This window comes from Ictidomys tridecemlineatus, chromosome 11 (genome assembly GCF_052094955.1).
Source record: "Ictidomys tridecemlineatus isolate mIctTri1 chromosome 11, mIctTri1.hap1, whole genome shotgun sequence".
Classification (NCBI taxonomy): domain Eukaryota; kingdom Metazoa; phylum Chordata; class Mammalia; order Rodentia; family Sciuridae; genus Ictidomys; species Ictidomys tridecemlineatus.
The window spans coordinates 77,717,714-77,743,722 of record NC_135487.1 but is presented as its reverse complement, the minus strand read 5'-3'; the positions used below and the strand labels follow the sequence as shown (position 1 = coordinate 77,743,722).

The following is a 26,009-nucleotide window of genomic DNA, read 5'->3' as shown; positions in this document are numbered from 1 at the left end:
AGTTTAAAAAGTGACTCAAGCCATATTTCTACATAGTATTTTAGCTAAAGGCCTGTAATGTAAGCTCATGTTCTGATGTTGGGTTAAAGCTTTATTCTCTGAAGACAAGCTTTGTGACTGGCATTTGGGTTGTTATTTTTTGACATATTACCATAATGTTCTTACCTATAATTTTTAGTTTTAACTTCTTCAAAGGGAAAAGAGAAAGTTTAGCTAATATAGTACAACTTGATTGTAAATATTTTTAGGAACTTAGCTTTGCTTGCCACTTAATTTATTTTTCAGTATAATTGACAACTCCCTTTTTTTATACTTGCATTTAATTGATTTATATAATAGTCAGATGAATTATATTGTTAGGATTCCAAGGGCTGCTGCCATAGACCGCCTTGAGAACAAATGGAGTTGGCTCTTGGTAAACACATTGCTCAGTTAGTGGGAGCAAAAGTGCACGGTGCAGTCTTCTAGCTGAGACACACTGGCCAGCACCTTCCACAGGAAGATAGAATGAGCTATATATGTGTCTCTTGAAAATTCATGTTGCAACTTAATTCCCAAGGTGATGGCATTAGGAAGTGGCTGTCTTGGGAGGTGATGCTCTTGGGAAGGAGATTCATGCCCTTGTAAAAGATCCTGAGAGATAGAGAGATTTGACCTTCTGTCGTGTGAGGATGAGGCCACAAGCTGCCTTCTTGGAAGGAGAGAACAAGCCTTTGCCAGACACCAAATCTGTTGGCACCTGGATCTTGAACACTCCAGCATCCAGAACTGCAAGAAGAAAATTTCTATTATGTGTAAACTCCCAGTCTAAGCCATTTAGTTACATCAGCAGGTATGAACTAATAAAGAAATCATGATGAAAATAGTAGGCTAAGAGGCAGTCATTTTAAAGCTTGTTCTTATGAGGAGCAAAAAAAAAAAAATCTAAGCTGTTTGACTAATTTGTTCATCTTCCATCAAGTTTTTTTGAGTGATGGGCACCTGGCCAACAGGTATGCTGAATCCAGAGAATACTCAACATAATACTACAGACAGTGATTCATTCAAATAATAAGGCTGTGGCCAAGACCCAGGAGGCAGCAAACCAGGGAGAGGGGAAGTGGGCCCATGAGGCTGAGTGCTTTGATTAAGCATCGTTGGCTGCTGCCCCTTCCTCTCCAGAGATCAAACTTGTTTAACTGTTCCCGTGGTGAATTTATGATGAGCCTGAAACCAGCAACTAAAATTTAAGCATTCTGAACTCCACTGCAACTGCTTTCAAGGCTCCGCTTGTCCCTGTGTGGTGAGGCTGGGAGTGGCTGTTTTTGTTCCCCTCTGCCAGGTGGTTTGGCAACCATGTCCTTGTAGAACACAGTGTGCTCCTGTGGGAGCAAGAAGGAGAATGAGTATGAATCATTGCATATCAGCACTGGAAGGGGCCGCCATGGGCTCTGTTTCAACTGCCCCATTTTGTAGATGAGGAGACCAAAGTCTAATGAAGAGGGATGGCTTGCTTTTCACTAACTTGACAACCACACCGACCACATCCAACAAACATAGATAAGCTATTATTCCAAAACCTCTGCTCCAAATTCTCTTTAGCTCTGAGGGACACTCTGTATCACTGGATGATCCTAACAGGGGCAAAGTGACTGCTGAACTACAGAACAGAAGAGAGACTTGTGGCTAAGTGGGAAAAGATCTTTAGTGACCACGTAACCTGAAGCTTTCATTTTGTAGTTGAGGACACTGAAACTTGGAGCAGATTAGTTACAGAATGATCTCAGGAATGACCTAAAACAAGCAATCAAATATAAAAGTGTTGAAAATTAATTGGTGGCAATATGTACTACCGTGAGCTACTAAGATCTTCATGTTGGCTGGGTGAGTTTCATCCAATGCATTTCTACCTTTCGTACCTGGAGATACTACAGAGTAGGTTCTTAAAATGAATTGTGAATCTTACCACTCGAGCTAACCCAGCCTAAAGCACAATGTATGTTCCATAAGATTAGAGATAGTCAAGGGCATAACGGGCTTAAGGAGTAGGGGAGCGGGCACAATGGCACACGCCTGTAATCCCATAGGCTCCAGAAGCTGAGGCAAGAGGATCAGGAGCACAAAACTAGCTTCAGCAACAACGAGGCAGTAAGCAACTCAGTGAGACTCTGTCTCTAAATACAATACAAAATAGGGCTGAGGATGTGGCTCAGTGGTTGGGTGCCCTGAGTTCAATCCCTGATACTCCCCGTCCAAAGAAAAGGGCAGACTTTGAGGTGTGCCTTGGAAAAGGGGGGTGAGTTATGGAGATGGGAACTGGGAAGAGTAGGTTCTTGCATGGGAAATAGTGAACATGTTAAGGATGCAGAGGGCAGTGCCCCTGGTTTGAGAAGACTTGGGACATCCAGCTGTCCCTGGAGCAGTGGACTAGGGGAGTGGTGGGCAAGGGGAGGCAGGCTAATCCAAAAGGTTAAGAACTATCTGTTCTTAATTCTTCAGAAGACTCTAGAGAGGCTTTCCATTCCCAGGAGGGAAGATCATACATAATCCGCTCTTAGGAAAAATTCATTGCAGAAGCTGATATTCAGCGTGACCTGGGAATCTTCCCCACTTCTGCCAAATCCTCTGGCTCTGTGAAGAGGTCAGAAATACACTGGAAATTGAGTTTATTGGGAAATACTTTCAGATCATGGGATATCTGTTAGGAAGATAAGCATCCTGATGATGGTCCTGGTGATCTGGGCCCAGCTGGTTCAGGAAGAGCAAGGATGCATGAAGATTAGACATTCGAGAGGAGAATGTTTGCTGAGCACTCTTTGTTCTTCAGAAAGGTTCAGGCTCAGTTCAAGTTTGAGGCTGAGGTTTTGATCCAATGTTGATTTTATCAGCACCTGTTTGCCCCAGGACTTAAAAAAAAAAAAAAAGATAGTTTGTATTCATTCTTAGGATGCAGTGGAGGAAATAATACTGACCACTTGTTGAGCATCTGCTGTTAGGCTCTCAGTGTATTTTAGCCTCTGTTAGGCTCTCAAGTGTATTTTCAGCAATATACCTGCACATATACACATGTACAATCTTTTCAGCAACTTTTAGAGTTTTTCATTGGTTCAGAAAGCTTGTTTTATTTTATTTTATTGGGGGTCATGCAACCTGGGCCTGGCCAGTTATAATCATTCGTCACCTAGTCCAATGACTGGTACAAGGAGTGATACAGGACCCACTCTGCACCAATCACAGCCCTTTTTTGAGACTAATAGCTTCATGCTGAGAAGAGTAGTGCTGTCCTCTGGGGTTGCTAAACTGAGGCTGTGGTGGCCCCTGGAACAACTGTACTGCCGTGCCCCTTCTGCCCAGACCTGCTTCTTTTACTGTCCCAGGCTTTGTTCCTGAGTGTTTGCCTCACCGCCTTCCTGCCCATTTTCCTCCTGTTCAGAATGGTTTCCCAGGGAATCAACCAAAGAGGAAGAGGGGAAGGGAAGGGGCAAGAGAGTAATAGGGGTGAGATGTTGATGTTTGACTCTACAGAGGATTTTCTTTTCATTGCACAGTATAATTAAAATATAAAAATACAAACATTCAAGAAACTTTCAGCATTCACTCAGCATTTTTTCCCAGAGGAAAACTCAAACCAGCAGACTTTCCATCAACTTTCAGAACTATTTCTAGAATATGTCAGTGTTGGTTTTGCCCAAAGCAGAGGAGGTGGTCCACATAGCCTCTCAAGGATGCTGCTAGCTTCATTTCTATCAATTACCCTTTGCACATCTAAGAGTTGCTTTGATTGGAAGATTTCTGATAAATTTTGCAATTTGCAGGAGTGGAGATTCAGTGCCTTTTAGCTGAATGGGGCACTGATGGCGAACGCCTCTGAACTAGCAGGGGGCAATGCCGACACTGGCCAGGCTACTAACTCTGGTCAACTCATTGTTCCATCGCTGACATGATTGCCATTCTCAGATCTATGGGTGAACAAATCTACAGCAGGTATTCCTAGAACCAAGACACCCTTTCCCCACTCCAGAGCAGGAAGAGATCTTCACAGTAAAGAGGTGTGGTCCCCTGGCCCAGGTTGCCTCACACACAATCACCAAGGAGGGGCCAAGTGCGAACTGAGATCCACTTTCACTCTGCTTGCCAAGTCATGTGCCTTGGAAGACTGGACGTCTTTCTTCAGTCTTCACAAAAGTTCCACCGCACCCTGACCAGTTTCTCCCTGCCAGGAGTACACCTCCTTCCCGTGTAAACATTTTCCCACCTGAAAAAGAAAGGAGCCTGGGCCCCAACATGAATGGTTGCCAGGATCTGGGACACACCTGTAATGGGCAGGTTTGTTCACAATCCATGGAGCATAAAAGCTTAATTTGTTTTTACATTAAACAGACTGACTGACCATGACAACAATTTCCTGCTTCATTATTTCAGTTCAAGGACTGAAAGCATTTTGGAGAACAAGGAAAAGAACTTGCCGGGTTTTGTTTTTCATGTATATAGAACGATTCATGTAGAAAGTTCACAGAGTTTACCTGTAACCCAAGCTCACAACCAAACAAAAAGATTAGAGCTGGTCATGTAGGGATTAGCGAAAAGCTTCAAGTGAGACCAAAGAAAGACAAATACAATTTTTCCTTTCCTCTCTTTTATGCCCTTGTTAAACTATACATATTAGTCAATATCTTGAAAATTCCCCAGAGGAGGTAATTCCACCTTCCTGTACTACAAATGCTTGTGGGTGACCATGGGGACATGCCAGAGGCACAGTTCAGCCCAGTCTTCACTGCAAAGGCCTTTGGTCATTCTGAAGGGGTAGATAAACCCACAAAAGTGGAAGGCCAGGCAATTTCTGATCAGTTAAACACCCTGCAGTGAGACATGGGCTGAAGGTGCTGGAATTGGTGAGAGCAATTAGCATATTTGCACTCCAAACTCTCAGTCTGAGGACAGAAAGAGCCTCTGTAGAGATGTTAGAGTCAATGGGAAATGAATTTGGCCTTGAGTTATTCTCTGATCCATTTGATTCAATATTAATATTAATAAAAGAATCCAAAAAAGCTAGTTTCATTAAGGATAGTTTGCCTGGTTCAATGAATATCACTTGCTTGGAGCAATTTGAGTGATTTTGCCTCTGAGTTTGACATGGATTTTATTGAAGAACTCTTTCTAATGGGAAAGGAAAGCAGTAAGTCACCAGTACTTTAGCAAGAGTGAGTTTGTCATCTGGAACCAGGGAATGAGAAGAGAAGTCTAGTTGTGTAGGTTGTAGTTATAATGGTCAGGGACCTGGAAATGAAGGAGGAAGAAGGCCAACAGGTAAGTTTGTCTCCAACCTACTCCATGAATTTGTTCAAGGTTAACAGATCAGGCTATCTTAGCCTCGGTTGTGCAGTCAGTGCATTGGGAGATGCGGATTTCCTTATTTTTGTATGACAGGGTTATCACTGACCTCCAGACATAAACAATGCATCCCACAAGCCGATGCTGTTGAGTCAGGTTTGGCCCACCAGGATCAGGGCAATTGAAAACCAATCTTTCCTGACAAGCCCTTTTTGAATTCCAAAGTTGGTGCGAAGCATCTGAAAAAATAAACCCAGGCGGAAATAACTACTAGAGGGAACACAGCTGCTCTATAGTTGTTCTGTGGGGTTAGGCACCCAGAGAAAACCTTCCTCCTGCAAATGGAACAGACCATAGGATCTGGAGGAGAGAGGCAACAGAGCAGCTAGAGTAGCTCTGAGTTTACTTGAGCTTCTTGTGTTCCAAAAGGTTTTCTGCGTGAAAGACCCGTGATCACCTGACAGTCTATCTGTCTACCCACATCCATCCACCCACATCAGTCTATCTGCCCTTTGCCCACCCATCCATCTACCTATCCACTTGTCCCCCAAACAGTAGTTGATACCTGTTACAAGTGCCAAGTTAAGAACAGCTGGTCACATATACCCATCATCTACTCACTGGGTAGGCAGGAAGTAGGGTGATGTCTTTGGTAAAGGAATCAGCTAATACACAGATAAAGCCCAGCAAGAAGCAGCACAGCACAGAACTCAGGAGCCCAGGCTCTTAACTAAGCTGTGTTTTAACACGACTTTTTCTACTTGAACAGGAAAGTTACCTAACTTCTGAGTTCCGTCTTTTGTGAAATGAGGGAATTAATAGTAGCTCCCAGTTTACAGGGTTGCTATAAGAATTAAATGAAAGTCAAATGTTGAGCACAGTGCCTGGCACCTACAACATGCTCACGACATTTTGGTTGTTATCGAAAACAGGACATCTGGAGAAGCAGAGGTGAATTCTTTAGCCTAAAGAGGCAGCGCGGGCAAAGGGAGTTTCGTAAGAGACAAAAAGATGAGTCAGATGCCGTGGCCAGGCCCTCAGGACATTTTACAAAAGCCCAGCCAGCGGGCATGAAGGGACTAAATTGTGGAGGAAACTAAAACCTGTGGTTTTCTCCATTTGTTGGTCTTCATGTTCTTGGAGGTCCAGCAGCACCTTAAACCAATACTGTGGTTGAAAGGCCCTGCTGAGAAGAGTCCTCAGTTGAGGCACATCCCCTACAAGAACAGAGGGAGGGAGGTCAGTACACTTAGAGGACAGAGATCCTGATAAGGGGCTCATTGTCAGCCAGGACAGCCTGCTGGAGCAGTGCAAATCAAGGCAGCCAAAGCTCCTGAGTCTGTGGGGTCCTGGCTCTTCTCTACTAGATATTCCCCAAGGAAGCAACTGATAAAGGGAGGTCAGAAGTTTCAGGAAAGTCAAAGACAGAGGGGTTCCCATAAAACACGGTGGCTCCTGCCAACACACTGGAATGTCTGGAGGAAGGAGAGACCCTGGTCAGAATCAGACATCTGGGTGGGATGGAAAGGTCAGATTCTATAGTCCCTGGAAGGGAAGGATGGGGAACGCCCTCCACAGGCTTTTTTGGGCCAGCTGGTCCCAGGAACATGGCAGTCAAGGTCAGACGGATGAACGATAGTGTGGTTAATAGGGAGAGACTCCCTTAAGCCTGGGGATAGGGACTGGGGAGCATGAACTGAGCAGATGGAGGTGAGTGGATTACCAGAGTAGACAGTGGAGGCCCTGGGGGACTCATTGTCAAACAACTCTGGGACTCTTCCTGTCTACCTAGAAGGTGCAAAGCAAGTGTCTGGACACCCCTGTAGACAGCAGTGAGACCTGCCATGTGGGGTTAGCAGCCTGACTCTCTGATGGGAATTCAAAGCCATCAGAAGATTGGAGACCCCGAACACAGGAAAAAGCGATTGTAAGAGAATTGTGCCTCTGGTTCTGAAATGCTGAGCTGGGAGACAGGCACAAAGGAAGGTGGCAGTTCTTCCGCCTTACACAATAGAGAGCCTCACTGCTTGGTGGCAGACACTCCTGCAGCAAGGTATAAAAGGGATAAAAGGCCTGGCTTGTTCAGGACATGCCACATGCAGGGATCTCAAAAAAAATTCTACCTCATCCTTGAATTCACATCAGGATAAGCTCAAACACCAATTCAAAAGCCTGTGGGACATACAGATCACCTCTAAGATACCTGGGGAGGCCTGTCTGTGATCAGCCTCCGCTCTGAGTCCCTGCTTCCGCATACAATTCCTGACTCAGCTCCCTGTTCTGTAGATCTTGTCTTCATGGTGATCCACATGTGGAATTTGTCTTTTCCCCTTGATTTCTATGAAAACTGCTTCTCCTACCCTGCCTATGTGAATGCCAACTTTGCTGAAGGGCACTGCAGAGGGCATCACATCAGGGAAGAGCTGGTGACTGTATATTCTCAATAAACTTCTTCATTCTCTTCGCAGCTTGTTGACTTCTCAACCAAGTAGCTAGCCATCTTTTTTTTTTTTTTTTTTTAGAGGAGGAAAGGTTTATTTAGGGGCTCACAGTTTCAGAGATCTCAATCCATAGATGGCCAGCTCCATTCCTTGGGGCTTGAGGTGAAGCAGAAAACCACGGTGGGAGAGTGTGGCAGGCAGCTCACATCATGATCAGGAAGCATAGAGACTCCGTTCGCCACATACCAAACATATACACCCCAAAGCCATGTCCCAGGTGTCCCACCTCCTGCAGCCACACCCAGCCAGCCTTCAGTTACCATTCAGTTAATTCCTATTAACTCAGTGAATTAACTGGGGTACTCACCATCTTTCTTTTTTTCCCCGTCACTCCTCCACGATCTTTCTCTCCTTTGTCTCCATCCCCAACTCCTGTGGAATTCCAATTCAGAGTTTAATTATCATGACCTTTATCCATCTTTTTTTTTTTTTGACCAAGGTAGGCCCCTCTTAGAAAAGGTGAAATAATTTTTTCTCACTCTGACAAGCTCAACTGAGGGCAGATCATAGGACGGGGATGAGGCTGCTTTTCTTTCTGGCATGGAAAGAGTTAGGACTTTTCTTGCTCCTGTGACATCTGGGAAGTTGGTTCAGGAAGCCAAGGTGGCACTGAAGGTTCTCATCCTTCCTCTGCCTGGGGAAGTTCTCCCTGTGCTGCTGGGATCTTCTCCAAGTGCTGCTTTATCTTCTCTAATAGATAAGAAATGACCCTGGGCCCTACTGGTGGCTCCCCTTTCCAGACCAACTGCTCATCAGAGAAGCCAACTTTAGACCTGGAGGTCACTCCTCACAAGCATTATTTCTTTTAGTGAAAATCAAACAAAACTTTAACCTTCATTAGGAAAAAAGGGGCATGGAGTGGTTCAGAGCACTTGCTATGACTATTGCCTCCACTCTCCATTCATTGACTACTCTAGGACGGCCAAATAGATTTTTATTGAATACTTTGAATACATGATACCATTTTGTCTTTCAAGAGAATCTTCAAGGTTTCTCCAACAGATTTATGTACATTTTATAGATGAAGAAACCAAGGCTTGGAGGTGAAGTCTTAACCAAGCAGGGATAAAGGTTGATTTGAACATAATTTCCCCTCCTCCAAATCCCAGTGGCTATTATTGTGCCAGTACCCATCCCCCATCCCATGGTGACTGCATGCACAGGGAATAGATACGAGATTAGGAGAGGAAAATGCCTACAAGTCTGAAGAGTGAAGAAAGATACAACGATGCTGAGGTCCAGGTGGGCCTCTGCAACTACAGCCTTTAGATAGTAAGTTCTTAGTTTCCCCCTTGGTTCTTGTCAAGGCACCTATGGGAAAAACCCTAATCTGTCTCAGATGAATAAAAAGCAAGGAAATTTTGTTAATGTTCTACTACTTTTCCTTTAACATGTCCCATAGAGTCTAGTGTGGGAGTAGAGCTGCAAGAACACCTGAATCACACCTAAGCCAGGTGCTACACTGCTGCTAGAATTTAAAACCACATTTCCTCCTCCCAGTAACCAAGTATTGGAAATGTTGACTGGCCTTATTTTCTAAATAAGGAGGTGAAGAAAAATTAACAGCTTGATGACTCATCATATAATTAGTCTGTATCCTCTCATGTCTTAACAGTTTTCATCAAGAGCTTTTAATGCCCTCTAACCTTTCTTGCAAGTATCATATATAATCATGCCAACATCCCCACCCCATTATCCCTCAGAGTGGTCTTAAAATCACGTTAAAAATCGGTATTACTACACACTGTATGTTAGAGACAGATGGATATCCTATCAGATCACAAATATGGAAAGTATTATTGTGGCTTAGGGTAAATTTCCAATGACAACATCATACTTAGGTTCAAAAAGTGCTGAATCTCAAGCAGCTTAGATGGATATGAAGATGCTGTGCTTGAGAAAGTGGGCTTGAAGAACCAGCTAGTGAAGATCCAGATACTGATGTCAAAGGTGCATTGATGAGTCCGATTAAAAGCTCGGTTGTGAGGGCTGGGGTGTGGCTCAGGGGCAGAGCACTTGCCAATCATGCCTGAAGCCCGAGTCTGATGCTCAGCACAGCAGAAAAAAATAGAATCATATTGTGAGGAGGTAAAAGCAACATTTCTGCTTTAGAAACATGATGTGATTTTTAAATATATAATTGAAACTTAAGATATTAATCAATATTTATATTTAACATCATGTGATTTTAAGCATAAGCAATTAAAATACATTAAGTATTAGGTAGCGATGTCTTTCTACTTCATCTATGCTTGACACATTTCTATATTCAAGTCATCAGTCTTAGGAGCCCCTTGGGTGAATGGGCGCTTACTCAAATGTCATGCTCCCTCTGCTCCCCTCTCTTGGAGGTGATGGCTGTATCCTAACTCACATGTGATCCAGCATACAGTCTGTCTCCAGTCACAGGGTGTTGAATTGTTGCTGCCATTTATAGAGATAAAGAAATAGGGATTCCAAGAGGCTAGGAGACTTTGCCAAAGCACACAGCTAATAATGAGCAGGGCTGGTTCTGGACACTTTCCTGGCTTCCCAGCCAGGGTACAAGCTGCTACACCAAGTGGGAGCACAAGGAAACACTTCCTCCCACCCACTGGGAAAAGAGCTCCATCAGGCACTTCACAAAGCCATGGCTTGTGGGCCACAGAGTCAGAGGATCTATGGAGGCGTGTGTTATTCCCAGGTTTGGCCACAGCCCTGGGCAATGCCTTGCACAGGAGTTTAGCCTTTTGCTAATTCGTTCTTAATTCATGACAGCTGAGAAACAGAACTGGCCACATTGGATCATGTGGTTTAGAAATTCCACTTTTTTTTTTTAACTAACATTATCTCTTTTTTTTCTCCTTTTCTTTCAACACATGGTAGCAGCATTACGCACTGCTGATAAACTACGTGGAAGGGACCATTCCCTGGAACACTCAGTGGGAACAGACTCAGTGGAAAATTCTGCAGATGTGTGGTAACGTATGAAATACTAGGAAAAGGGATTTGACAGAACAGGACTGACAGCAAGGTTGCTAATGATGCCAGTTGACATATATTTTTACATGGAATTGAGCCACAGAAATTTAATCACAGTTTATGGAGATTCTGGAGGTACATTCCCACAAGTTAAAAAAAAATGTGGTCTCCAGATATAAGAATCATACTTTTTAAAAAATGTTAGAATCCCCTTCTATGGGGCTAGACATATGTAGCTCAGTGGTAGAGTGCTTGCCCAAGGTGCACAAAGCTCTGGGTTCCACACCCAGCCGGGTGGGGGTTGGGGGGGCATGGGGGAGAATATGGAGTGTGTGTGTGAGTGTGTGTGTGTGTGTGTGTGTGTGAGTGTGTGTTTTGAATCTTTCTCTCATTGGGACAGGAAATGCTCTCCATAGCATAACCATCTCTGGTGGAATCATACTGCAGTCACAAGTGTTTTTCTGCCTTGCTGTTGTCCACCATAAAACATTCCTCCTGGGCCCTCACTTTGAAGGAATGAGGTCCCACAGTGGTAGGGTCAGAAGACACTTTGGTAGCTCCCTCCATGCAAGCCCTTTTGGACACAAAGAAAAGGACTAAAGGACCAAAGAATTTCATCTTTAGTGGTGACCTGTCAGGACAAACTCTGAGATTGACGTCTGTAGTCTCTTAGTGCTTTTCCAGGGCCCACAAGAGCAACCAATGGAACAACCTGACCAAAGGGTTGTTGGAATCTTGGCACGATTCTTGGCCTTGCATCTCTCCCCCATTTGACCTTAACAGCCCTCCAAATCCACCTCTCTGGGCCTGGAGGGCCCTACTCACTGTGGGGTTGCTACCCAGAAGAAATTCCAGATTCAGACAGCTGGCCAGAGTGACTCGGAGAGGACAGCCTGGGCTTAAATCCTCATAGTCAAAAACAAACATCTACTACAGCCCCTTGAAGAGTCAACTTTTATGTTACTGCAAACTTGGCTATTTCGGAGACCAAAGGCCAAAAAGGCAGTTGACAGTTCACAGCACCATTTAGAATTCACTGGCACATGCCCCATTTCTTTCTCCAATGATTTATTCACATATATCAGCCACCACCTAAACCCTTCAATGTAGTCTCTTCCTCAAAGCCAAGAACTACAGCAGGGCCTCAAGATGGGGCCTTGCTGAGCTCTCTGGCTTCACTCTGCTCCACCGACCTCTCCTCTGGGGCACTTCAGCCATCCTGTCTTCTTTCTGGGGGGGGGGTGTTGCTTCATTCCTTAATCCTGGTCAGGCCCCTCATCCCTGCCCCAGTACACCCGCTCAGCGACTTCACCGTTTCTGAAGGGCTTGTGCAATTGTAATGAAGTGATGATTGAGAAACCAGTGAGTATCGACTTCACCTTCCTGAATGTCATCTCTGAGAACACAGGGCACATCTCTCTCTTGGCCCCCCACAAGCTTAGGACCTTGTGTTACATATATAAGGAGCACACAAGAAATAAAAAAATGGTCAAGGTGGGCAGAATTCTGGGCAACCACACACAAGAGGGGGGTTGGCCCAGCTGACGAGCTGTGGGAGCCCAGAGGGGTGCAGCCTGGGTGGCTTGTGAGGGCAGCCAAAGGACAAGCTGGCAGGCCAACTTGGGAGGGAAGCTCAGGCATGGCGCATTTCATAAATGGACCGTGGACAGTCTTATTGGCTGTGTTTCTCCAGTGTTGAGTAAAGACAGGACTCTGGAGTTTGGCTTTCTGGTTTTATTTATTTATTTATTTATTTATTTATTTATGAGCCAAACAAGATTAGAAGAAGAAGAAGAAGAAAAAAACAAAACTGTTTAGAAAGGAATATGACATTCATTTATTTCTTGAAGGTCTGGGAAATCTCATGAAGAATTAGACAAATTCAGGCGGCCAAACTCCCTCTCTACACTGCACAGCGCAGGAGGGACCCTGGTCATCTGTGAGCCTTAGGGTGTTTGTGGCTCCAACACAAAGAACTCTGCTGGCTTTGGAGTCTGAAAGACTTGGGTTCAAATCTCTGTGTTTCACTTACCAGCTGAATGAACTCGAACCAACAACATAAAGCTTTCTTTGAGCTTCAACATCCTGCCCTGTAAAATGGTCCTAATTACTGGGTGAACATAGGAATTAACAGACCATAAGTGAATGTTTGACCTAGAGTAAACAATAGCTGAAATGGACTGACGGATGGTTTTATTACCTGCCAGCTTCTATTTTACTATTCTGTAAATTTGGAGTTTTCTCTTACTGTGACTTAAATAACCCCCTTGAGAAACAGGCATCACCATTGATAGGGAATTTTTTTCTTAAATAATAGGTGGAGAACTTTCTTGAAGCTGTTCTTTAATCCCATTCAATCCAATAGCAGTGCTGATTCAGAAACTGCAGGATGGTAATCACCTTTGGCAATGGATACTTTCCCCTGGCTCAGTGGGAGGGAGTCGCCCCCATCCTGCTGTCCCGGAGACCACAGGAAAAACTGCGCTCAGGTGTAGAGCCCAATTAGCAGGTAAGTTTGGAAGAACACACACAGCGCACACATTCCTGAGCCATGAGCCTAGGGCTCTTTGTTTGCCCACTCCTTATAAGGAGCGAGTTATCATCAGTTCTGCAGAAAGGTCACTGCTGTTTCTCTCTCCTCAAGTGGCTGAAATCAGCTTTCTTCCTCAGAGGGGTGGGGCAGTGATTAAAAGACTAACTATGCCGGCACTTCACATGTCCGGCTATGAGGGTGTTTACAGACTTTGCAACAGAGCTGGGGTTTCTGTCTGACCCTAGGGACTCTCAGAAGACGCATTTGGGAGTCTCCCCTGTGCCCCAGAGGAAGGTCAGCCAGAAGTGTCATGTTTGCAGCCTGTCGTCAGTGACAAAAGTTGGCCTGGTAGGAGGGGCTGGAGCTGAGTTTTAACCCTCACGGTGTGTCTCTGTGCCTTTTTTCACGTTGCCTTCACTGGTAACTAGCTCGCGTGCGGTAATTGTGAGAGTTGCCAGAATCAAGATGGAGTCACTTGTGTCATTCCTAATAAATAAGGCCAGGAAGTTCTGAGGGAATGGTTCTCATGTACAGTTGCCTACCATCACAAAAGATTCTACGGAACTATAAACTTGTAAAAAGGCCACCATACCCTTACACACAAAAAAAATACTCACTTAAGACATCTGCTCATAACTGCCCACCCAAACTTGGGCTGGTGTCACTCTTGCTATTAATCCCTTGTGGTCCAAGATGATTGTTTCAAAATATCATATAGTCCTCATCATTTTGCCTTTTAATTTTTCCCCTTGTCTCTACCTCCTTGGATACACACATTATTGGCTATGACACATGCATTCCCATTATCCTTGCCCTGCTGTTCCCAAATAAATATATTAGTTTTTTGAGAATCTCTCTCTGATTGTTATTTTAGACTGACATGAGGTTGAGCAGGTGGTTGCTGCAAAAAGCAGGAGACACAGAAAGTGAGGTCTGATGCTTGCCCTCCTCTCAGAAGGATCAGCTCTTTAGCAAGGACTAGATTCAAAGGCCACCCCTGGAATCACCAAAGCTCAAGCCTCACCTCACTGCAGCCCTTATCCTGCTCATCTCCTCTCCTCAAGACTCCCATCCCACCATCTTGCACCCAATGCATGATCAGATGCTCAGCTCTCTGTGGTCTCATGTGGTTTGTGGTGCTTTCATGGGTGCTGCCCCCCGCCCGCCCCCCCCCCCACACACTGGCCTCTGCCAAAGCCACAGTCCTCATAAGCAGGTGCTCTAGCTTTCACCTCATTTGCAACCCTGCAGGGCTCTCTGTGAAAGCTGGTTGATGGATTGATGGAAAGTGGATTTGGCTATGGAGTCCACAAAGCCTCACTGAACACACTGTTTTCTATAAGGTGTTAAGAATGAGCCTGAGGTTGTTGAGAGCTGGTTATCTGGAGGCTTCTTGGTCTCCTGCGCTCAACATTTGCTCCTAATTGTCCCTGGAGATGATGAGGCCCAAGGATTCCACTCTCTGTTCCTTTTGCAGGTGGCCACTTTAAAAAGTCACTTTCCAGATTCCTCTCCAGGGTCACACTGACACGAGTGCTTGCTGAGCGCCACTGTCTGCCCAGCACTGTGCTCAGACATGTCCCCAGAAACATTCTGTGTTAATTCGGGAGTGAAAGTACACACCAAAGTTATCTCCCCATCTCGTCCCTCTTTCTTCTATTTCCTGAGCATTTTATAAGTTCTTATCACATGTCCAACTTCCTGATCTTCTTTCCACAGTCTGAGAACTAAGATCAACTTCCCAATGTTCCCTTTCTGGTCCTCTGACATCTTTCATAGACTCTCCTAGTTGTCTTTTTATGGGTTTGATTGTTAACTGCTATAGAAACAAATTAAGAATAGCAACCACGTGGAAGTTACAAAAGTTCCTGCTGTGGTTTGAATACGGTCTGTCTCCCAAAGGTTCATGTGCTGGTCTCCAATATAATGGCACTGAAAGATGGCAGGGCCTCTAGTGAGGCCTAGTGTGTCAGGAAGAGAGGATTAGCTTCCACCAGAGTGGGTTGTTACAAAAAAGCAAGCCTGGTCCTTCACTGATCTGTTGCTGCTTCTCTCACCATGTAATCTCTTCCACAGGCACCACTCCCTGCTCTTGCATAGTCTGCCACCAAGTGATACCTTCTACCATGCTGTGATTTAGCCAGAAAACCCTCACCAGCAGCCAAACAAATGAGTTCTGCTTGATCCTGGACTTTCAGTCTCCAAAACTGTGAGCTAAATGAAACTTTTTTCTTTATAAAATGTACCCAGTATCAGGGATTTTGTTACAGCAACACAAAATGGGCCAAGATCTTTAATTTTATCTCCAATGGATGGGAATTAAATTGGTGCAACTTTTGTGAACATCAGATTGACAACATTGCTTGTAATAGTTTGTGTACTTTAGTTCTTCCCCTTCTCCCTGGTCCTTTGAGACCTGAAAGGGCTAGGTCCACTACTGGACAGATCCTTAAGTGTCCTACCCATAGGGAGCTCTCCCAGTGGGATTCTGGTCCCTAAGAAGGCACCCCTGGGAGCTGAGGGACACTCAAGGCTGCAGCCAGAGCTAAGCAGATGTGCTTTGAAGTATGCGACACTGGTATTTGTATTTAAAAGATTATGGCATCTGAAAACATGGTGTTACAAAAGGGAACTTTTGCAATGACGTTGAAGATCATTCCATTGATGTTCCTAGAAAAAAAGATCTCTAATTTGACTAATAAAAACATGAAAGAGCTGAAGAATTCTACAAAACAGTTGAACGTTTACGTAAATAGAACAGTTGGACGAGCTATGAAATACCCAGATAAACTATGTAGGAAATTCTATAGCAGAAAGAAAGCTCATCTTTATCCAGATCTTCCTGATAGGGAAAAAGAAGAGAGGAGAAGGAGGAGGAGGAGGAGGAAAAAATGTCCCCTGCTGAGACCAAGCACATAAAGAAAATGAACTGGCCTATGCAGGCCACCTGCCTGAGAGATTCTGACATGATAGTTGAATAGAGCTGGTTAACTCCAGAGATTCGGATTACTCACAGACAGAAAACCCATCATTAAAATAGATTGTTCTTTTCCCCTGAGGTTTCTCAGGATCATGAAATGATGACAAAAACACTGTTCAGCAGGAATTTAGGATTGAATGTATGTTTACCTTTGCGGAGAAAAAGAAGTGTCTGTGAACTTGCAGCTCACTTGGTGAGGATAGCAGATCTTGGATTTTGATGGATTGACTGCTTGCATTCACCAATAGTTTACAGGAAGAAAAGTAATATATCTCACTTGGCTGCTGAATAGACTCATTATCTCATGTAAAATCCTTCAAAGCAAACTTGAGGAACATGCAGTAGTTTAAACTGGCTTCAAGCCATGATAAAAAAAAAAAAAGTTGGTGATATCATCAAAACAAATGATAAATTATGGACATATTCAGATTTTAAAATAACAAGTGAACCATGGAGATAAAAAAAACATTTTACTTTGGTTTCAGGATATACTTACAATACAGCTAACGATGTAAATGTTTATTTATTTCAGTCGAAATGAGCAATTTCATCTTTGAAAGAGTTATTTGTTTACTCAAGACAACCCAGAACTATATGATTTCCAAGAAAATGTCATCCGAGAATTGTGAACTTTGGAAGAAACTGAAACCACTTTTGTCTTTTAAAAGGCACTTAATAAACTTACAAATGAAATGCTAAACATTCTATTTCACATTAAAATGAAAAAAAATCCAAAAGGAGTAGAATCCAATTCAATGAGGTGAACATACATGATGAAGATCATTTGATTCTGCTGCACTCAGGATTTATATGGTTATTTGATAACATTGTTTAAGAACTACTCGGTCTTAGTGCAATCCTGTATGTTGCTTAAAAATATAATTTGTATTATGTGAGAAAATAATTCATAGCATTACTAGGAACCAAAAAGACCAATCATTATTAATTTTTTGAAGATCATATTTTATTAGAAAATAGTAAAGCGTGTATAGCTATCTTTGTTGTAGAAAAGATTCTGAAAGTTTAGAATTTCATAAAAAATAATCAATATTAAAACATTTTTGTCCACATTTATACTGCATATGAAAAGCACCTTAATTATTAGTAAGTCAATTTATTAAGATACCTGTATCTATTTTAAAAATTATAAAACAAACCATGCATCCATCATGAAAAATAATAGCAGTAAGTCAGAGATTTACAATCATGTAGAATGTTGCTGAAACTTATTCCATACCATTTTTAGAACTGCAGAATATTCTTATTATCTCTTTTTTTTGCCAGAATCGTCATGTCACGTATGTATATTATCCCTCTATAAAAGAAAAAGATGAATGAATATTTGTATGAATGCTTAATAAAAAATAAATGTGGAATTGGCTAGTTTGTGTTTACTTTTTATTATATATACATTTGTAATATTTTCATTTCTGCATATCTTTCCTCATTTGAGAAAATTCACTATGCTAAAAGAAGTTCACATACTTTGATCAGTCAATCCAACTGCAAAACTGGAAATAAGCAGAAAATTTGAAATTAAAATTAGAAAGATTTATGTCCAATGACCTTACAATAGAAAAAACTATTATTTTATAGCTACTGAAAATGGTGTCTTAAATACTTTATAACAATATGAGAAAATGCTCAAAATATAATGTTAGCTAAAAAAAAGAAAAAGCAATATACATTCTCAGTCACAAAGCTACAGGTATGTCTATGTGGCTATTCGTGTATACATGTGGTATGACATCAGAGAAAGCATGCGAATATTTTAACAGTGGTTCTTTCTGAGTGTTGGGAACATAAGCAATTTTAATTTTCCTTCTTTTGTTTTTCTGTGTTTTCAAAAATGTCTGCAATTATGGTTTTCTGCATGATCAGGAGATAATTTCTGTGAAGAGAAAAAATGAAAAGAGAAAAGCAGGCCTAGAAAAGCTCTTTCTATAACTACCAGCTGACAACAGAGTGGTAGCCATGTGTAGGTGCTTGTCACAGGCATCCTAAGTGATCTTCACAGCAGAGCTGGGAGGGGGCCTTAGCAGCCCTGTTTCTTTAGATCCAGAAGATTCCAAGGCTCAGGAGATTTAAGTGTCTTGACAGTTCAAGATCTTGTCCAAGCTTCTTGGGGCAGCATCTGATGTCACACCTGTCTGTCTGATTAACATGCATCACCCCTTAAATGACTTAAATTCCTACCAGGGTGAAACCTGTCTTAACTGTTCCTTGAAAGCAGAGCGGGAAGAGAGAAGAGAGCATGGAGCAGGGCGGTAGTGACTTGGAGAAGAGCAAAGGACATAGAAATGGGAACCTAGGGACAAAAGCAAGAATGGCCCACTATAGAACTGGGTCAAGGGTCAATTCTGGTTCACAGTTACTGAGGTACCCTCTGCCCTTGACCTCCTGATCAGAGTAGGGGTCTTATAGACCCTGGGCTAAGGGCCCTCAGTCATAACCTGCTCCATGTCTCCTGGAGCAGTGTGCAGCTCTCAGCAGGTCTTGATCCCAGGCGCAGCATGAACCGCAAATGACAGCACATGGTTCAGAGGTTTTGCCTTTTAACTGTGACATGTTAGATTACAGGAGTCCAGAAGGGACCTTTAAAGGACCCCTCTAGAGTCTCATCCCTTTCCATCAAAAAGTCAGCCTCAGAGAGGGAGAAAATCTTTTTTTTTTTTTTTTTTTTTTGTTACAAGTTGGCTGTACTAAAAAGGGTCGAGTTATCTGTGTGGGTGGAAATTTGTTTGGTTAGAGATTGAATTCTTGATTTGCATCCAATCCTTTCTAATGATCCATTTAAGGAAAGAGAAATACTCCCACACAGTATCAGCATACAAAGTCTTGAGAAACCTGCAACTCTCTGCGTTTATCTAACAATTAGGCTCATCCCTGACTCAGCCTGCTCAAGTCAGGAGCCTTGCGGGAATGCAGTCAGCTCCTGAAACAGATATGCGAGCTCTTATTTTATCACCAAAACATCTTTTTTGAACAGCAGCACTGAGCCCTGACACGCAGAACAGCCTGGATACAATTCTCAGGGTGCAAGTCAGCTTAGAGTGATTGCCTCCCTATTAAGAATATCACTTTTCCCAATGACAAGTCCTCCCTCCATACCCTGCCCCGATTCCTGTCTATTTCCTGGCTGGGCCTAAAGTTTCTTTGATGAGGACAAATTCTTCATTGAAACCCAAATTAACATGCATACCCCATGAGATGACTTAAATTTCTAGCAGGCTGAAGCCTGTTTCCTGAAAGCGGAGTGGAGAGAGAGGAGTATATGGGGCAGAGAGGTAGTGACCTGGAGAAGAGCCAAGAACCTAGAAAGAGGACTCTAGGGCCAAAGACAAGACTGATCAACTTCAGAACTGGGTCAAGGGTTAGCTCTAGCTCAGTTAGTGAGGCACCCTTTTGTCCTTGACCTCCCTGTTCAACACAGATCAACTTCCAATGTCACCTTTTTTTTTTTTTTTTAAATCCAGAGAGACACACAAAAGGTCTTCAAGAAAGTGGACACCCTAATTTGCCTTTTGCTGTGAAGGTCATGGATATAAGATTCACTTTATGTTGTGATGAATAGAGCCATGAACTAGGTAGGTATCCATCAGCTTTGCAAATGATTTCACCTCTCTAGGCCTTGGTTCTCTTGTCTGTGAACAAAAAGTGGTCAAACTGGAAATTTTCCAAGTCTCTTTCTAATTCTAAATGATTGCTACTCCTGAGTCTCCCCCCATCTCCGCCAAAATAAATAAGTAAATAAATAACCTGTGCCTTCTTGGATTCAATAGAGCACAGGGAATTCTTTTCTCCTCCAGGAGTGAATCAGAAAAACCCGTGGGGCACTTGATCCACCCCTTTGAGGCTCTCCCTGTCCACATTGGATGGCGCATGAGCAACAGGAAACACCTGGATTCTTGGTCTTTGCTGCTTGCCAGTTGTGTGTGACCTTGGAAAGTCTTTGCCCTTCTGCTCTTTATCACTAGAAATGAGTATAGCTCCTGCCTGGCAGAGTCAGCGGGAGGTAGGAGTTGAGGCATGTAAAGTGAATAGAACAGTGTCTGCCTCCTCACCAGTTGGCTGCCTTCCTTCCTTCTTCTGTTTGAGTCAGATCTTTCTTCATGTGGAAGGAGGAGGGAAGGCCAACAACCACTCCAGAGAGCTGTCAGTTAAGCTTTAGGATCAGCTGCTGTAACAAAGAGACCCTAAAACGCACGGGTCCACATGTGTTCAACAACAGTCAGAGGCAGGTTGCGGGGTGAGCAGCTTCCCTCTATGAGTCAGTCCTAACTTTCTACATTCTAATCTTCAACAAGACTGGCTCAGGGCCCGCCTCTCTAGGAGGCCCCAGGGGACTCCATCGTATCCACAGGGATCACACAGAGTCACAACCCTCAGGGGACTTTCAACTTGCACCATTTTGTCAATCACATGGTGACTGACAACTTTAGGTGAGGAAGTCTTGACTCCTTCCCTGGATGGAGACCTTCCTAAAGACAAGGGCCTGGTCTTCTTGATCTTTATCTCTACCCTGTCCCCAAACCCAGTCTCAGAAAAGTGCGCACGTTGGGATCTCAGGGTGGATTTGACTCTGAGTGAACACGTTCCTGGGGGATCAGTCACCCACGAGCGGGAAAGCTAGAGTATTGACTTAGTCACCACCACCTTAAATATTTTTCAGCTGAACTACCATGTGATTTCTTAATTTTTTCCAATAAATGAAAGAAAAAAAAATGTGTGCCTTTGGATTTTATGTGTGTGTATGAAAATGAACTCTCATGGAAGCCCTTGACTCATCACAGATTCAAGAAATGGACGTTTTATATGTGGACATTGGGAAGTATTAGTTTTCCTGTTATGTGCAAGATAGGAAGGAGCCTTGGGCAGAAGTGACTGGAATGTCCAGTGGGGTCAACACTTGTATTCTTGTAAGTTTTTATAGAATTAAAATTCTTAGTGGAAAAACAACTACAGTCATGGAGTTTTGGTAAGCGTCCCTGATTTAGCTGCTTATGGCTAGCAATCCCAAATAGCAATATAATTCAGTCATCTACCTCGATGCTGACCTCACAGTGTCACAGGGAAAAACACATGGCTCCAGTGAGTGGGTCAATGAAATCTCTGCAGAGATGTGCTATAGCAGAAGGGCAAGGAGCCATAGTCAACTGCTTTAAAATTTCACACTAACTTTCTTGTGGTCATTCTGTGATGAACTCAGCTTCAGATTCTTTCTGCAGAACATTGTGTTAGGCAGCTTTACATTACTGTAAAAAAATACTTGAGATAATCAGCTTTAAAAGAAGAAACTCTTGTTTTGGATTAAAGTTTTGGAGATATCAGTTCATAGTCAGGTGTACTCATGTTTTGGGGCCTGTGGCAAAGCTGTACCTCGTGGTGGTGGGAATGCATGTAAAAGAAGCTTCTCACTCATGGCAACCAGGTAACAAGAGAAAAGAAGAGGGAGGGGCTGAGTCCCAATATCCCTTTAAGAGCATGTCCCCAGTGACCTAAATTCCTCCCACTAGGCCCCAACTCTTAAAAGTTCTATTACCTCCCAATAGTGCCCTGGGTTGGGGGCCAAGCCTTTAACACCTGGGCCTTTGGGGACTTTTAATACTCAAACTATAGCAAACATCTAGTCTCTGTCCCTGCTGCACCTTAAACAGAATTTCTACAATATGTGAGCCATTATGTGTCTTTTTTTTTTTTTTTGGTTACTAAAACTCTTATAAATAAATGACAAAGCTTCTGCTTTGGCTGCTGGTTAGAGCTTATGACTCTATATTTATCCAGTCTCATAAACTGGGGCACTTACACAGTTGTACAGATTGTGCACTGTGTTACTCTAAGGAGTATCATTTACATGAGCCTCTATGGCAACGCCCAAGTTACACTGATGCATCTTTTTCCAGGAAAGCCCTATTCTCTGCAAATAAAAGCTTTCTGTTGTTAAGCTTTCAATGAAGCTTGACTGAGAGACATGGACCCAAGAACCATAAAGCATGTCTGTCCCTGGGTCTGTTTCTGGATGGGTCCAGACTAAGAAGAAGCTGGGTCATTGGCCATGGTCTTCTGGCTGCATATAGTTGCTTTTATGTAATTATGCTTCGGCATAAAGCATCAACCACATTGTAGCATGCAATAAGAGACACTGAAGATGCTCCAAGCAAGGACCCAGCTGGCAAAATTGCAATCTCATTAGAAGAAGTTGCTTTCTGGTCTTAGTATTGGGAAGAGCTATATTCTCCCTGATGTGATTTCATGGGTGGCACTGTGACTCATATGACCGAGGCTGTTTCCATGTCCGTGCATAATGACTGTTAGAAAGTTAGGAGGCTCAATGCTCAATGATATAACAACATTCCAGCTAAGCTTCCCACAGTTCTACCTTCACCTGCATTCATCAAAGCAGCAGGCAGCTCCAGGATACCAGGCACACTCATGATCAGAGACTAGGGGCCTGCTCTCCCTGTCTGGAGGGCAGGCAGCTCCTGAGTGCCCACCATCTGCCAGATGTTGTACAAGAAACTGCTCTAAACATAAGAGACAAAGTTCCTACCCACAGGAAGCTTGTAGAGCAGTGGAGGAATGCACAATAAACAAATGATAAATTTCCGTTTAATACAATATAATACATCTGGGTAATAAAGAAGTAGAAAATGAATTAGAGAAGAAGAACGAGTACAAAGTGGGGAACGTTAAATAGGTATGACACCTGGAAGGTGCCACTTGAGCAAGGCCTGGGGAGGTGAGAAGGGCACTGGGTGGATCACTGGGGAAAGCCATCCTAGAGAATGGGGTCAGCAGGAACAGCAGGTTCACAGTCCCTGATCAAGAGTGTGCCTGGCTGGACAACAGCAAGGAGCTGGTGGACTGGGGTGAAGAGGGTGTTGGAGGCACAACCAAAGCAAGGTGACACTGGGCCCCGAAGGCCTTTGCTGTACTTGGACCCTTGTGCTGTATACAATGAAAAGTGGATAGAGGGTTTTGAGCAGAGGAGTGACGGGATTTAAAAGGATCAATCTAGCTAATGAGTTAAGAACAGACATAGGAGACTAAGGTCGAAGCAGAGAGACCAATTGCAGGAACCCAGAGGCGACAGGGTCTGAGCCAGCATGGTGTAGGAGCAGGTGAGGAGAGGTTGTGTTCTGGACAATAAGATTGGTTGACACAATGGTATGAAAGAAGTGGAAGAGGCCAGAAAAAGTGGAAGAATGGAGTCTCTTTTTTTTCTTAGGATTTTTGTTTTCTTTTTAAGTATACATGACAATAGAATGTCTTGTGGCATATTATACATACATGAGGTATAACTTATTCTAATTAAATAAATCTATTCTTATGGTTGTACATGAGGCAAAGTTACTGGAAGAATAGTCTCTTTAACCACATGCTCTCCCACACAGGAGACTGTGGGACAGTAGATTTGGACATGTAAATGTGAGAGCCCTGTTAGACTCCAAGTAGGGATGAGTGAACTGGAGGGGATGAGAAGTCCTGGCTGGATAGAAACAACACCCCCCGCCTTCAGACACCCTGCAGGAGGCGACTCTGGGCACTGTGGGTAGAGAAGAGGCTCTCCCGGGACTGAGCCCCCAGGCATGGCAAAGCTAGTTTCTTTGTTTTTGTTTTTCTGGGTTTTTTTCCCCCCTTCAACAAAATCTAATTTCCTAGGCTGGTATGTAATTAATCTTATTCTACTACATTCAGTTGCATAAACCTCCTGAAAACCTTTTCACATAAAGTCAAATAGAGCAAAAACAAGGCAGAAGGCACATGGATTGATCCTTTAGGAATTGATCCTTTAGGGAACATATAAGTGCCCTCATGTGTCAAGCAAAAGAGCTGAGGATAACCCAGCCTGCGTGACACTCAGCAGAAGGGAGTGATAAGTACCTAGCATGCAAATAATCATATAATTAAATAATATCAGATTGTAGCAGAGGCAACGAAGAAACTAGAACAAAGAAACAGAGAGTAGATAGGAGAGGGAGCGGTGGCCAGAAACTAGCATGATGAGAGGAGCCTGGCAATGTCATGGCAGCAGATCCCCCAGGCAGGGGAGCAGGCGCGCACAGGCCAGGGGTGGGAGTGAGCTTGCCAGGTAGGATGACGGGAGACACTGGCTTGTGCAGCTGGAACACATTTCCAGGAGGAGATGCGTAGGTGGTAGGGCCAGGGAGAGGGAAGGAGCAAGATCATGTCGAGCCTCACCTTAGCAGCATGGCCAGAACCCAGAACTCTGGCTCCTGTGCATAATGACTGTTAGAAAGCTGGGAGGCTCAACTGGGAAGCCACTGCAGATTTCCCATGGGGGTGGGGCAGTGGTGACATGTGATTTGTCCTGATTGCTGAGTGTAGATGGGCCTGTGAAGGAGCAAGGAGTTGGCCTGGAGGGTGGTGCAGCAGGCCCGCAGCAGAAGATGGGGATGGATAGGGCTGGAGTGGTGCCCGTGGGAGGGGCCAGGTGTATTTTGAACATTTGACCCATGAATTGAAAGAAGGGACAGAGAAATCGAAGATGACACCTGGGTTTCCACTTTAGCGACTGGATGGATGTTGATGCTGTTCTTGAGATGGGGCAAACTAGAAGAGGGGAAAAAGTGAGAAAGAGTGGAGAAAAGAGAAGTGGAAAAAGGAGAAAGAGTGAGTTTTGCTTCTCCAAGGTCCAGTCTGAGATGCCTGTTAGTCACTTGGCACGTCTGCACGTTATCTGCAAAGAAAGTCACACATCCACTCACTTAATATTTGTTGAGTGAGTGAGTGGATGCCAACCCTTTGCGGACCAGGAAGGCCCGACACAGTTAAAGAGTGGCAGTTCAGAATGATGACGCCAACACCATAGGAAGCTGTTTCTCTGATGTTATCTTGACCACTTGTCTTAGCCACCTGCCAAGGCGTTGGCTGGGAACTATTGCCTTCATGCTACAGGTGAACCATTGGAGGCTTCAGAGACTGCATGACTTTTGCCCAATGTGCCCACTCCCATGGGCAGACCAGACCCAGGGCCTGCACCTGTGTCTCTTTATCCTTGGGTTGTGTTCTTTCCATCACTCACACCTGGCTCTTGTCAGTGTGCTGCCTGTCACTTGAGTAAAGAGCTGCTTTGGAAGGTGCCCACATGATGTGGGACTAACTGCGGCCCTCCTGGCCATGGTAATTCTGGCCCATCAGAAGATGTGGGACCCAATTCTAACTCCAAAAGAGACCTGGGCCATCAGTGGGCAACCTGAAGCTGGCTGGGACTTCTGAACAGTATGAATGAGTTCTGTAACAAAAGCTATGATACCACTAACGGAGACTCTTCTCCTTGCTCTGGTGAGGCAGAGCCAGCCAGGGGAAGGGTAGCCCAGGGTTCGAAATGGAATTCAGCCAGGAGTCCACTGAAGCACACAGGCCTTTTGCATCACTAGAGTTCATTAATTGGGAGCACATGGAACGGGTGTGGTGCTTTCCCACACCCTGGAGGGCCTTTAACATCCCAATTTCTCATCTTACAATTTCACAATCAGCTTGGAACATTTCCCTTAAGAAAATTTGTTTTTGTAAACTCCCACATCAAAGGTAGAAATATAGATTTTTATTTTTGCAGGTGCAAGGGGTGTATTAAGTTATAACCATAACAGTGAACTTCAGACGTAAGTGTAAGGATCACTGGGGAGAGGAGGCGGCAGTGGTTATGAGCTCGAAATCTGAAGCTAGACTAGTTGGTTGTGTTTGACTCCTGATTCTCCAC

At 43.9% G+C, this 26,009-nt stretch overlaps 2 long non-coding RNA genes and 1 pseudogene across 2 annotated transcripts in view; 2 read left to right on the top strand and 1 right to left on the bottom strand.

Annotated features, from left to right (window-relative positions):
* LOC144368146 (uncharacterized) overlaps positions 1-17,668 on the top strand; it is a 75,516-nt gene extending 57,848 nt beyond the window's left edge. The window contains exons 2-5 of the long non-coding RNA XR_013427926.1: positions 10,677-10,770; positions 13,090-13,281; positions 15,382-15,514; positions 16,818-17,668. This is a non-coding gene — a long non-coding RNA (uncharacterized LOC144368146). The remainder of the gene's footprint in view (positions 1-10,676; positions 10,771-13,089; positions 13,282-15,381; positions 15,515-16,817) is intronic.
* LOC110598405 (KATNB1-like protein 1 pseudogene) lies at positions 15,859-16,800 on the top strand (annotated as a pseudogene).
* LOC106144960 (uncharacterized) overlaps positions 17,471-26,009 on the bottom strand; it is an 82,120-nt gene continuing 73,581 nt past the window's right edge. The window contains exon 7 of the long non-coding RNA XR_013427925.1: positions 17,471-17,600. This is a non-coding gene — a long non-coding RNA (uncharacterized LOC106144960). The remainder of the gene's footprint in view (positions 17,601-26,009) is intronic.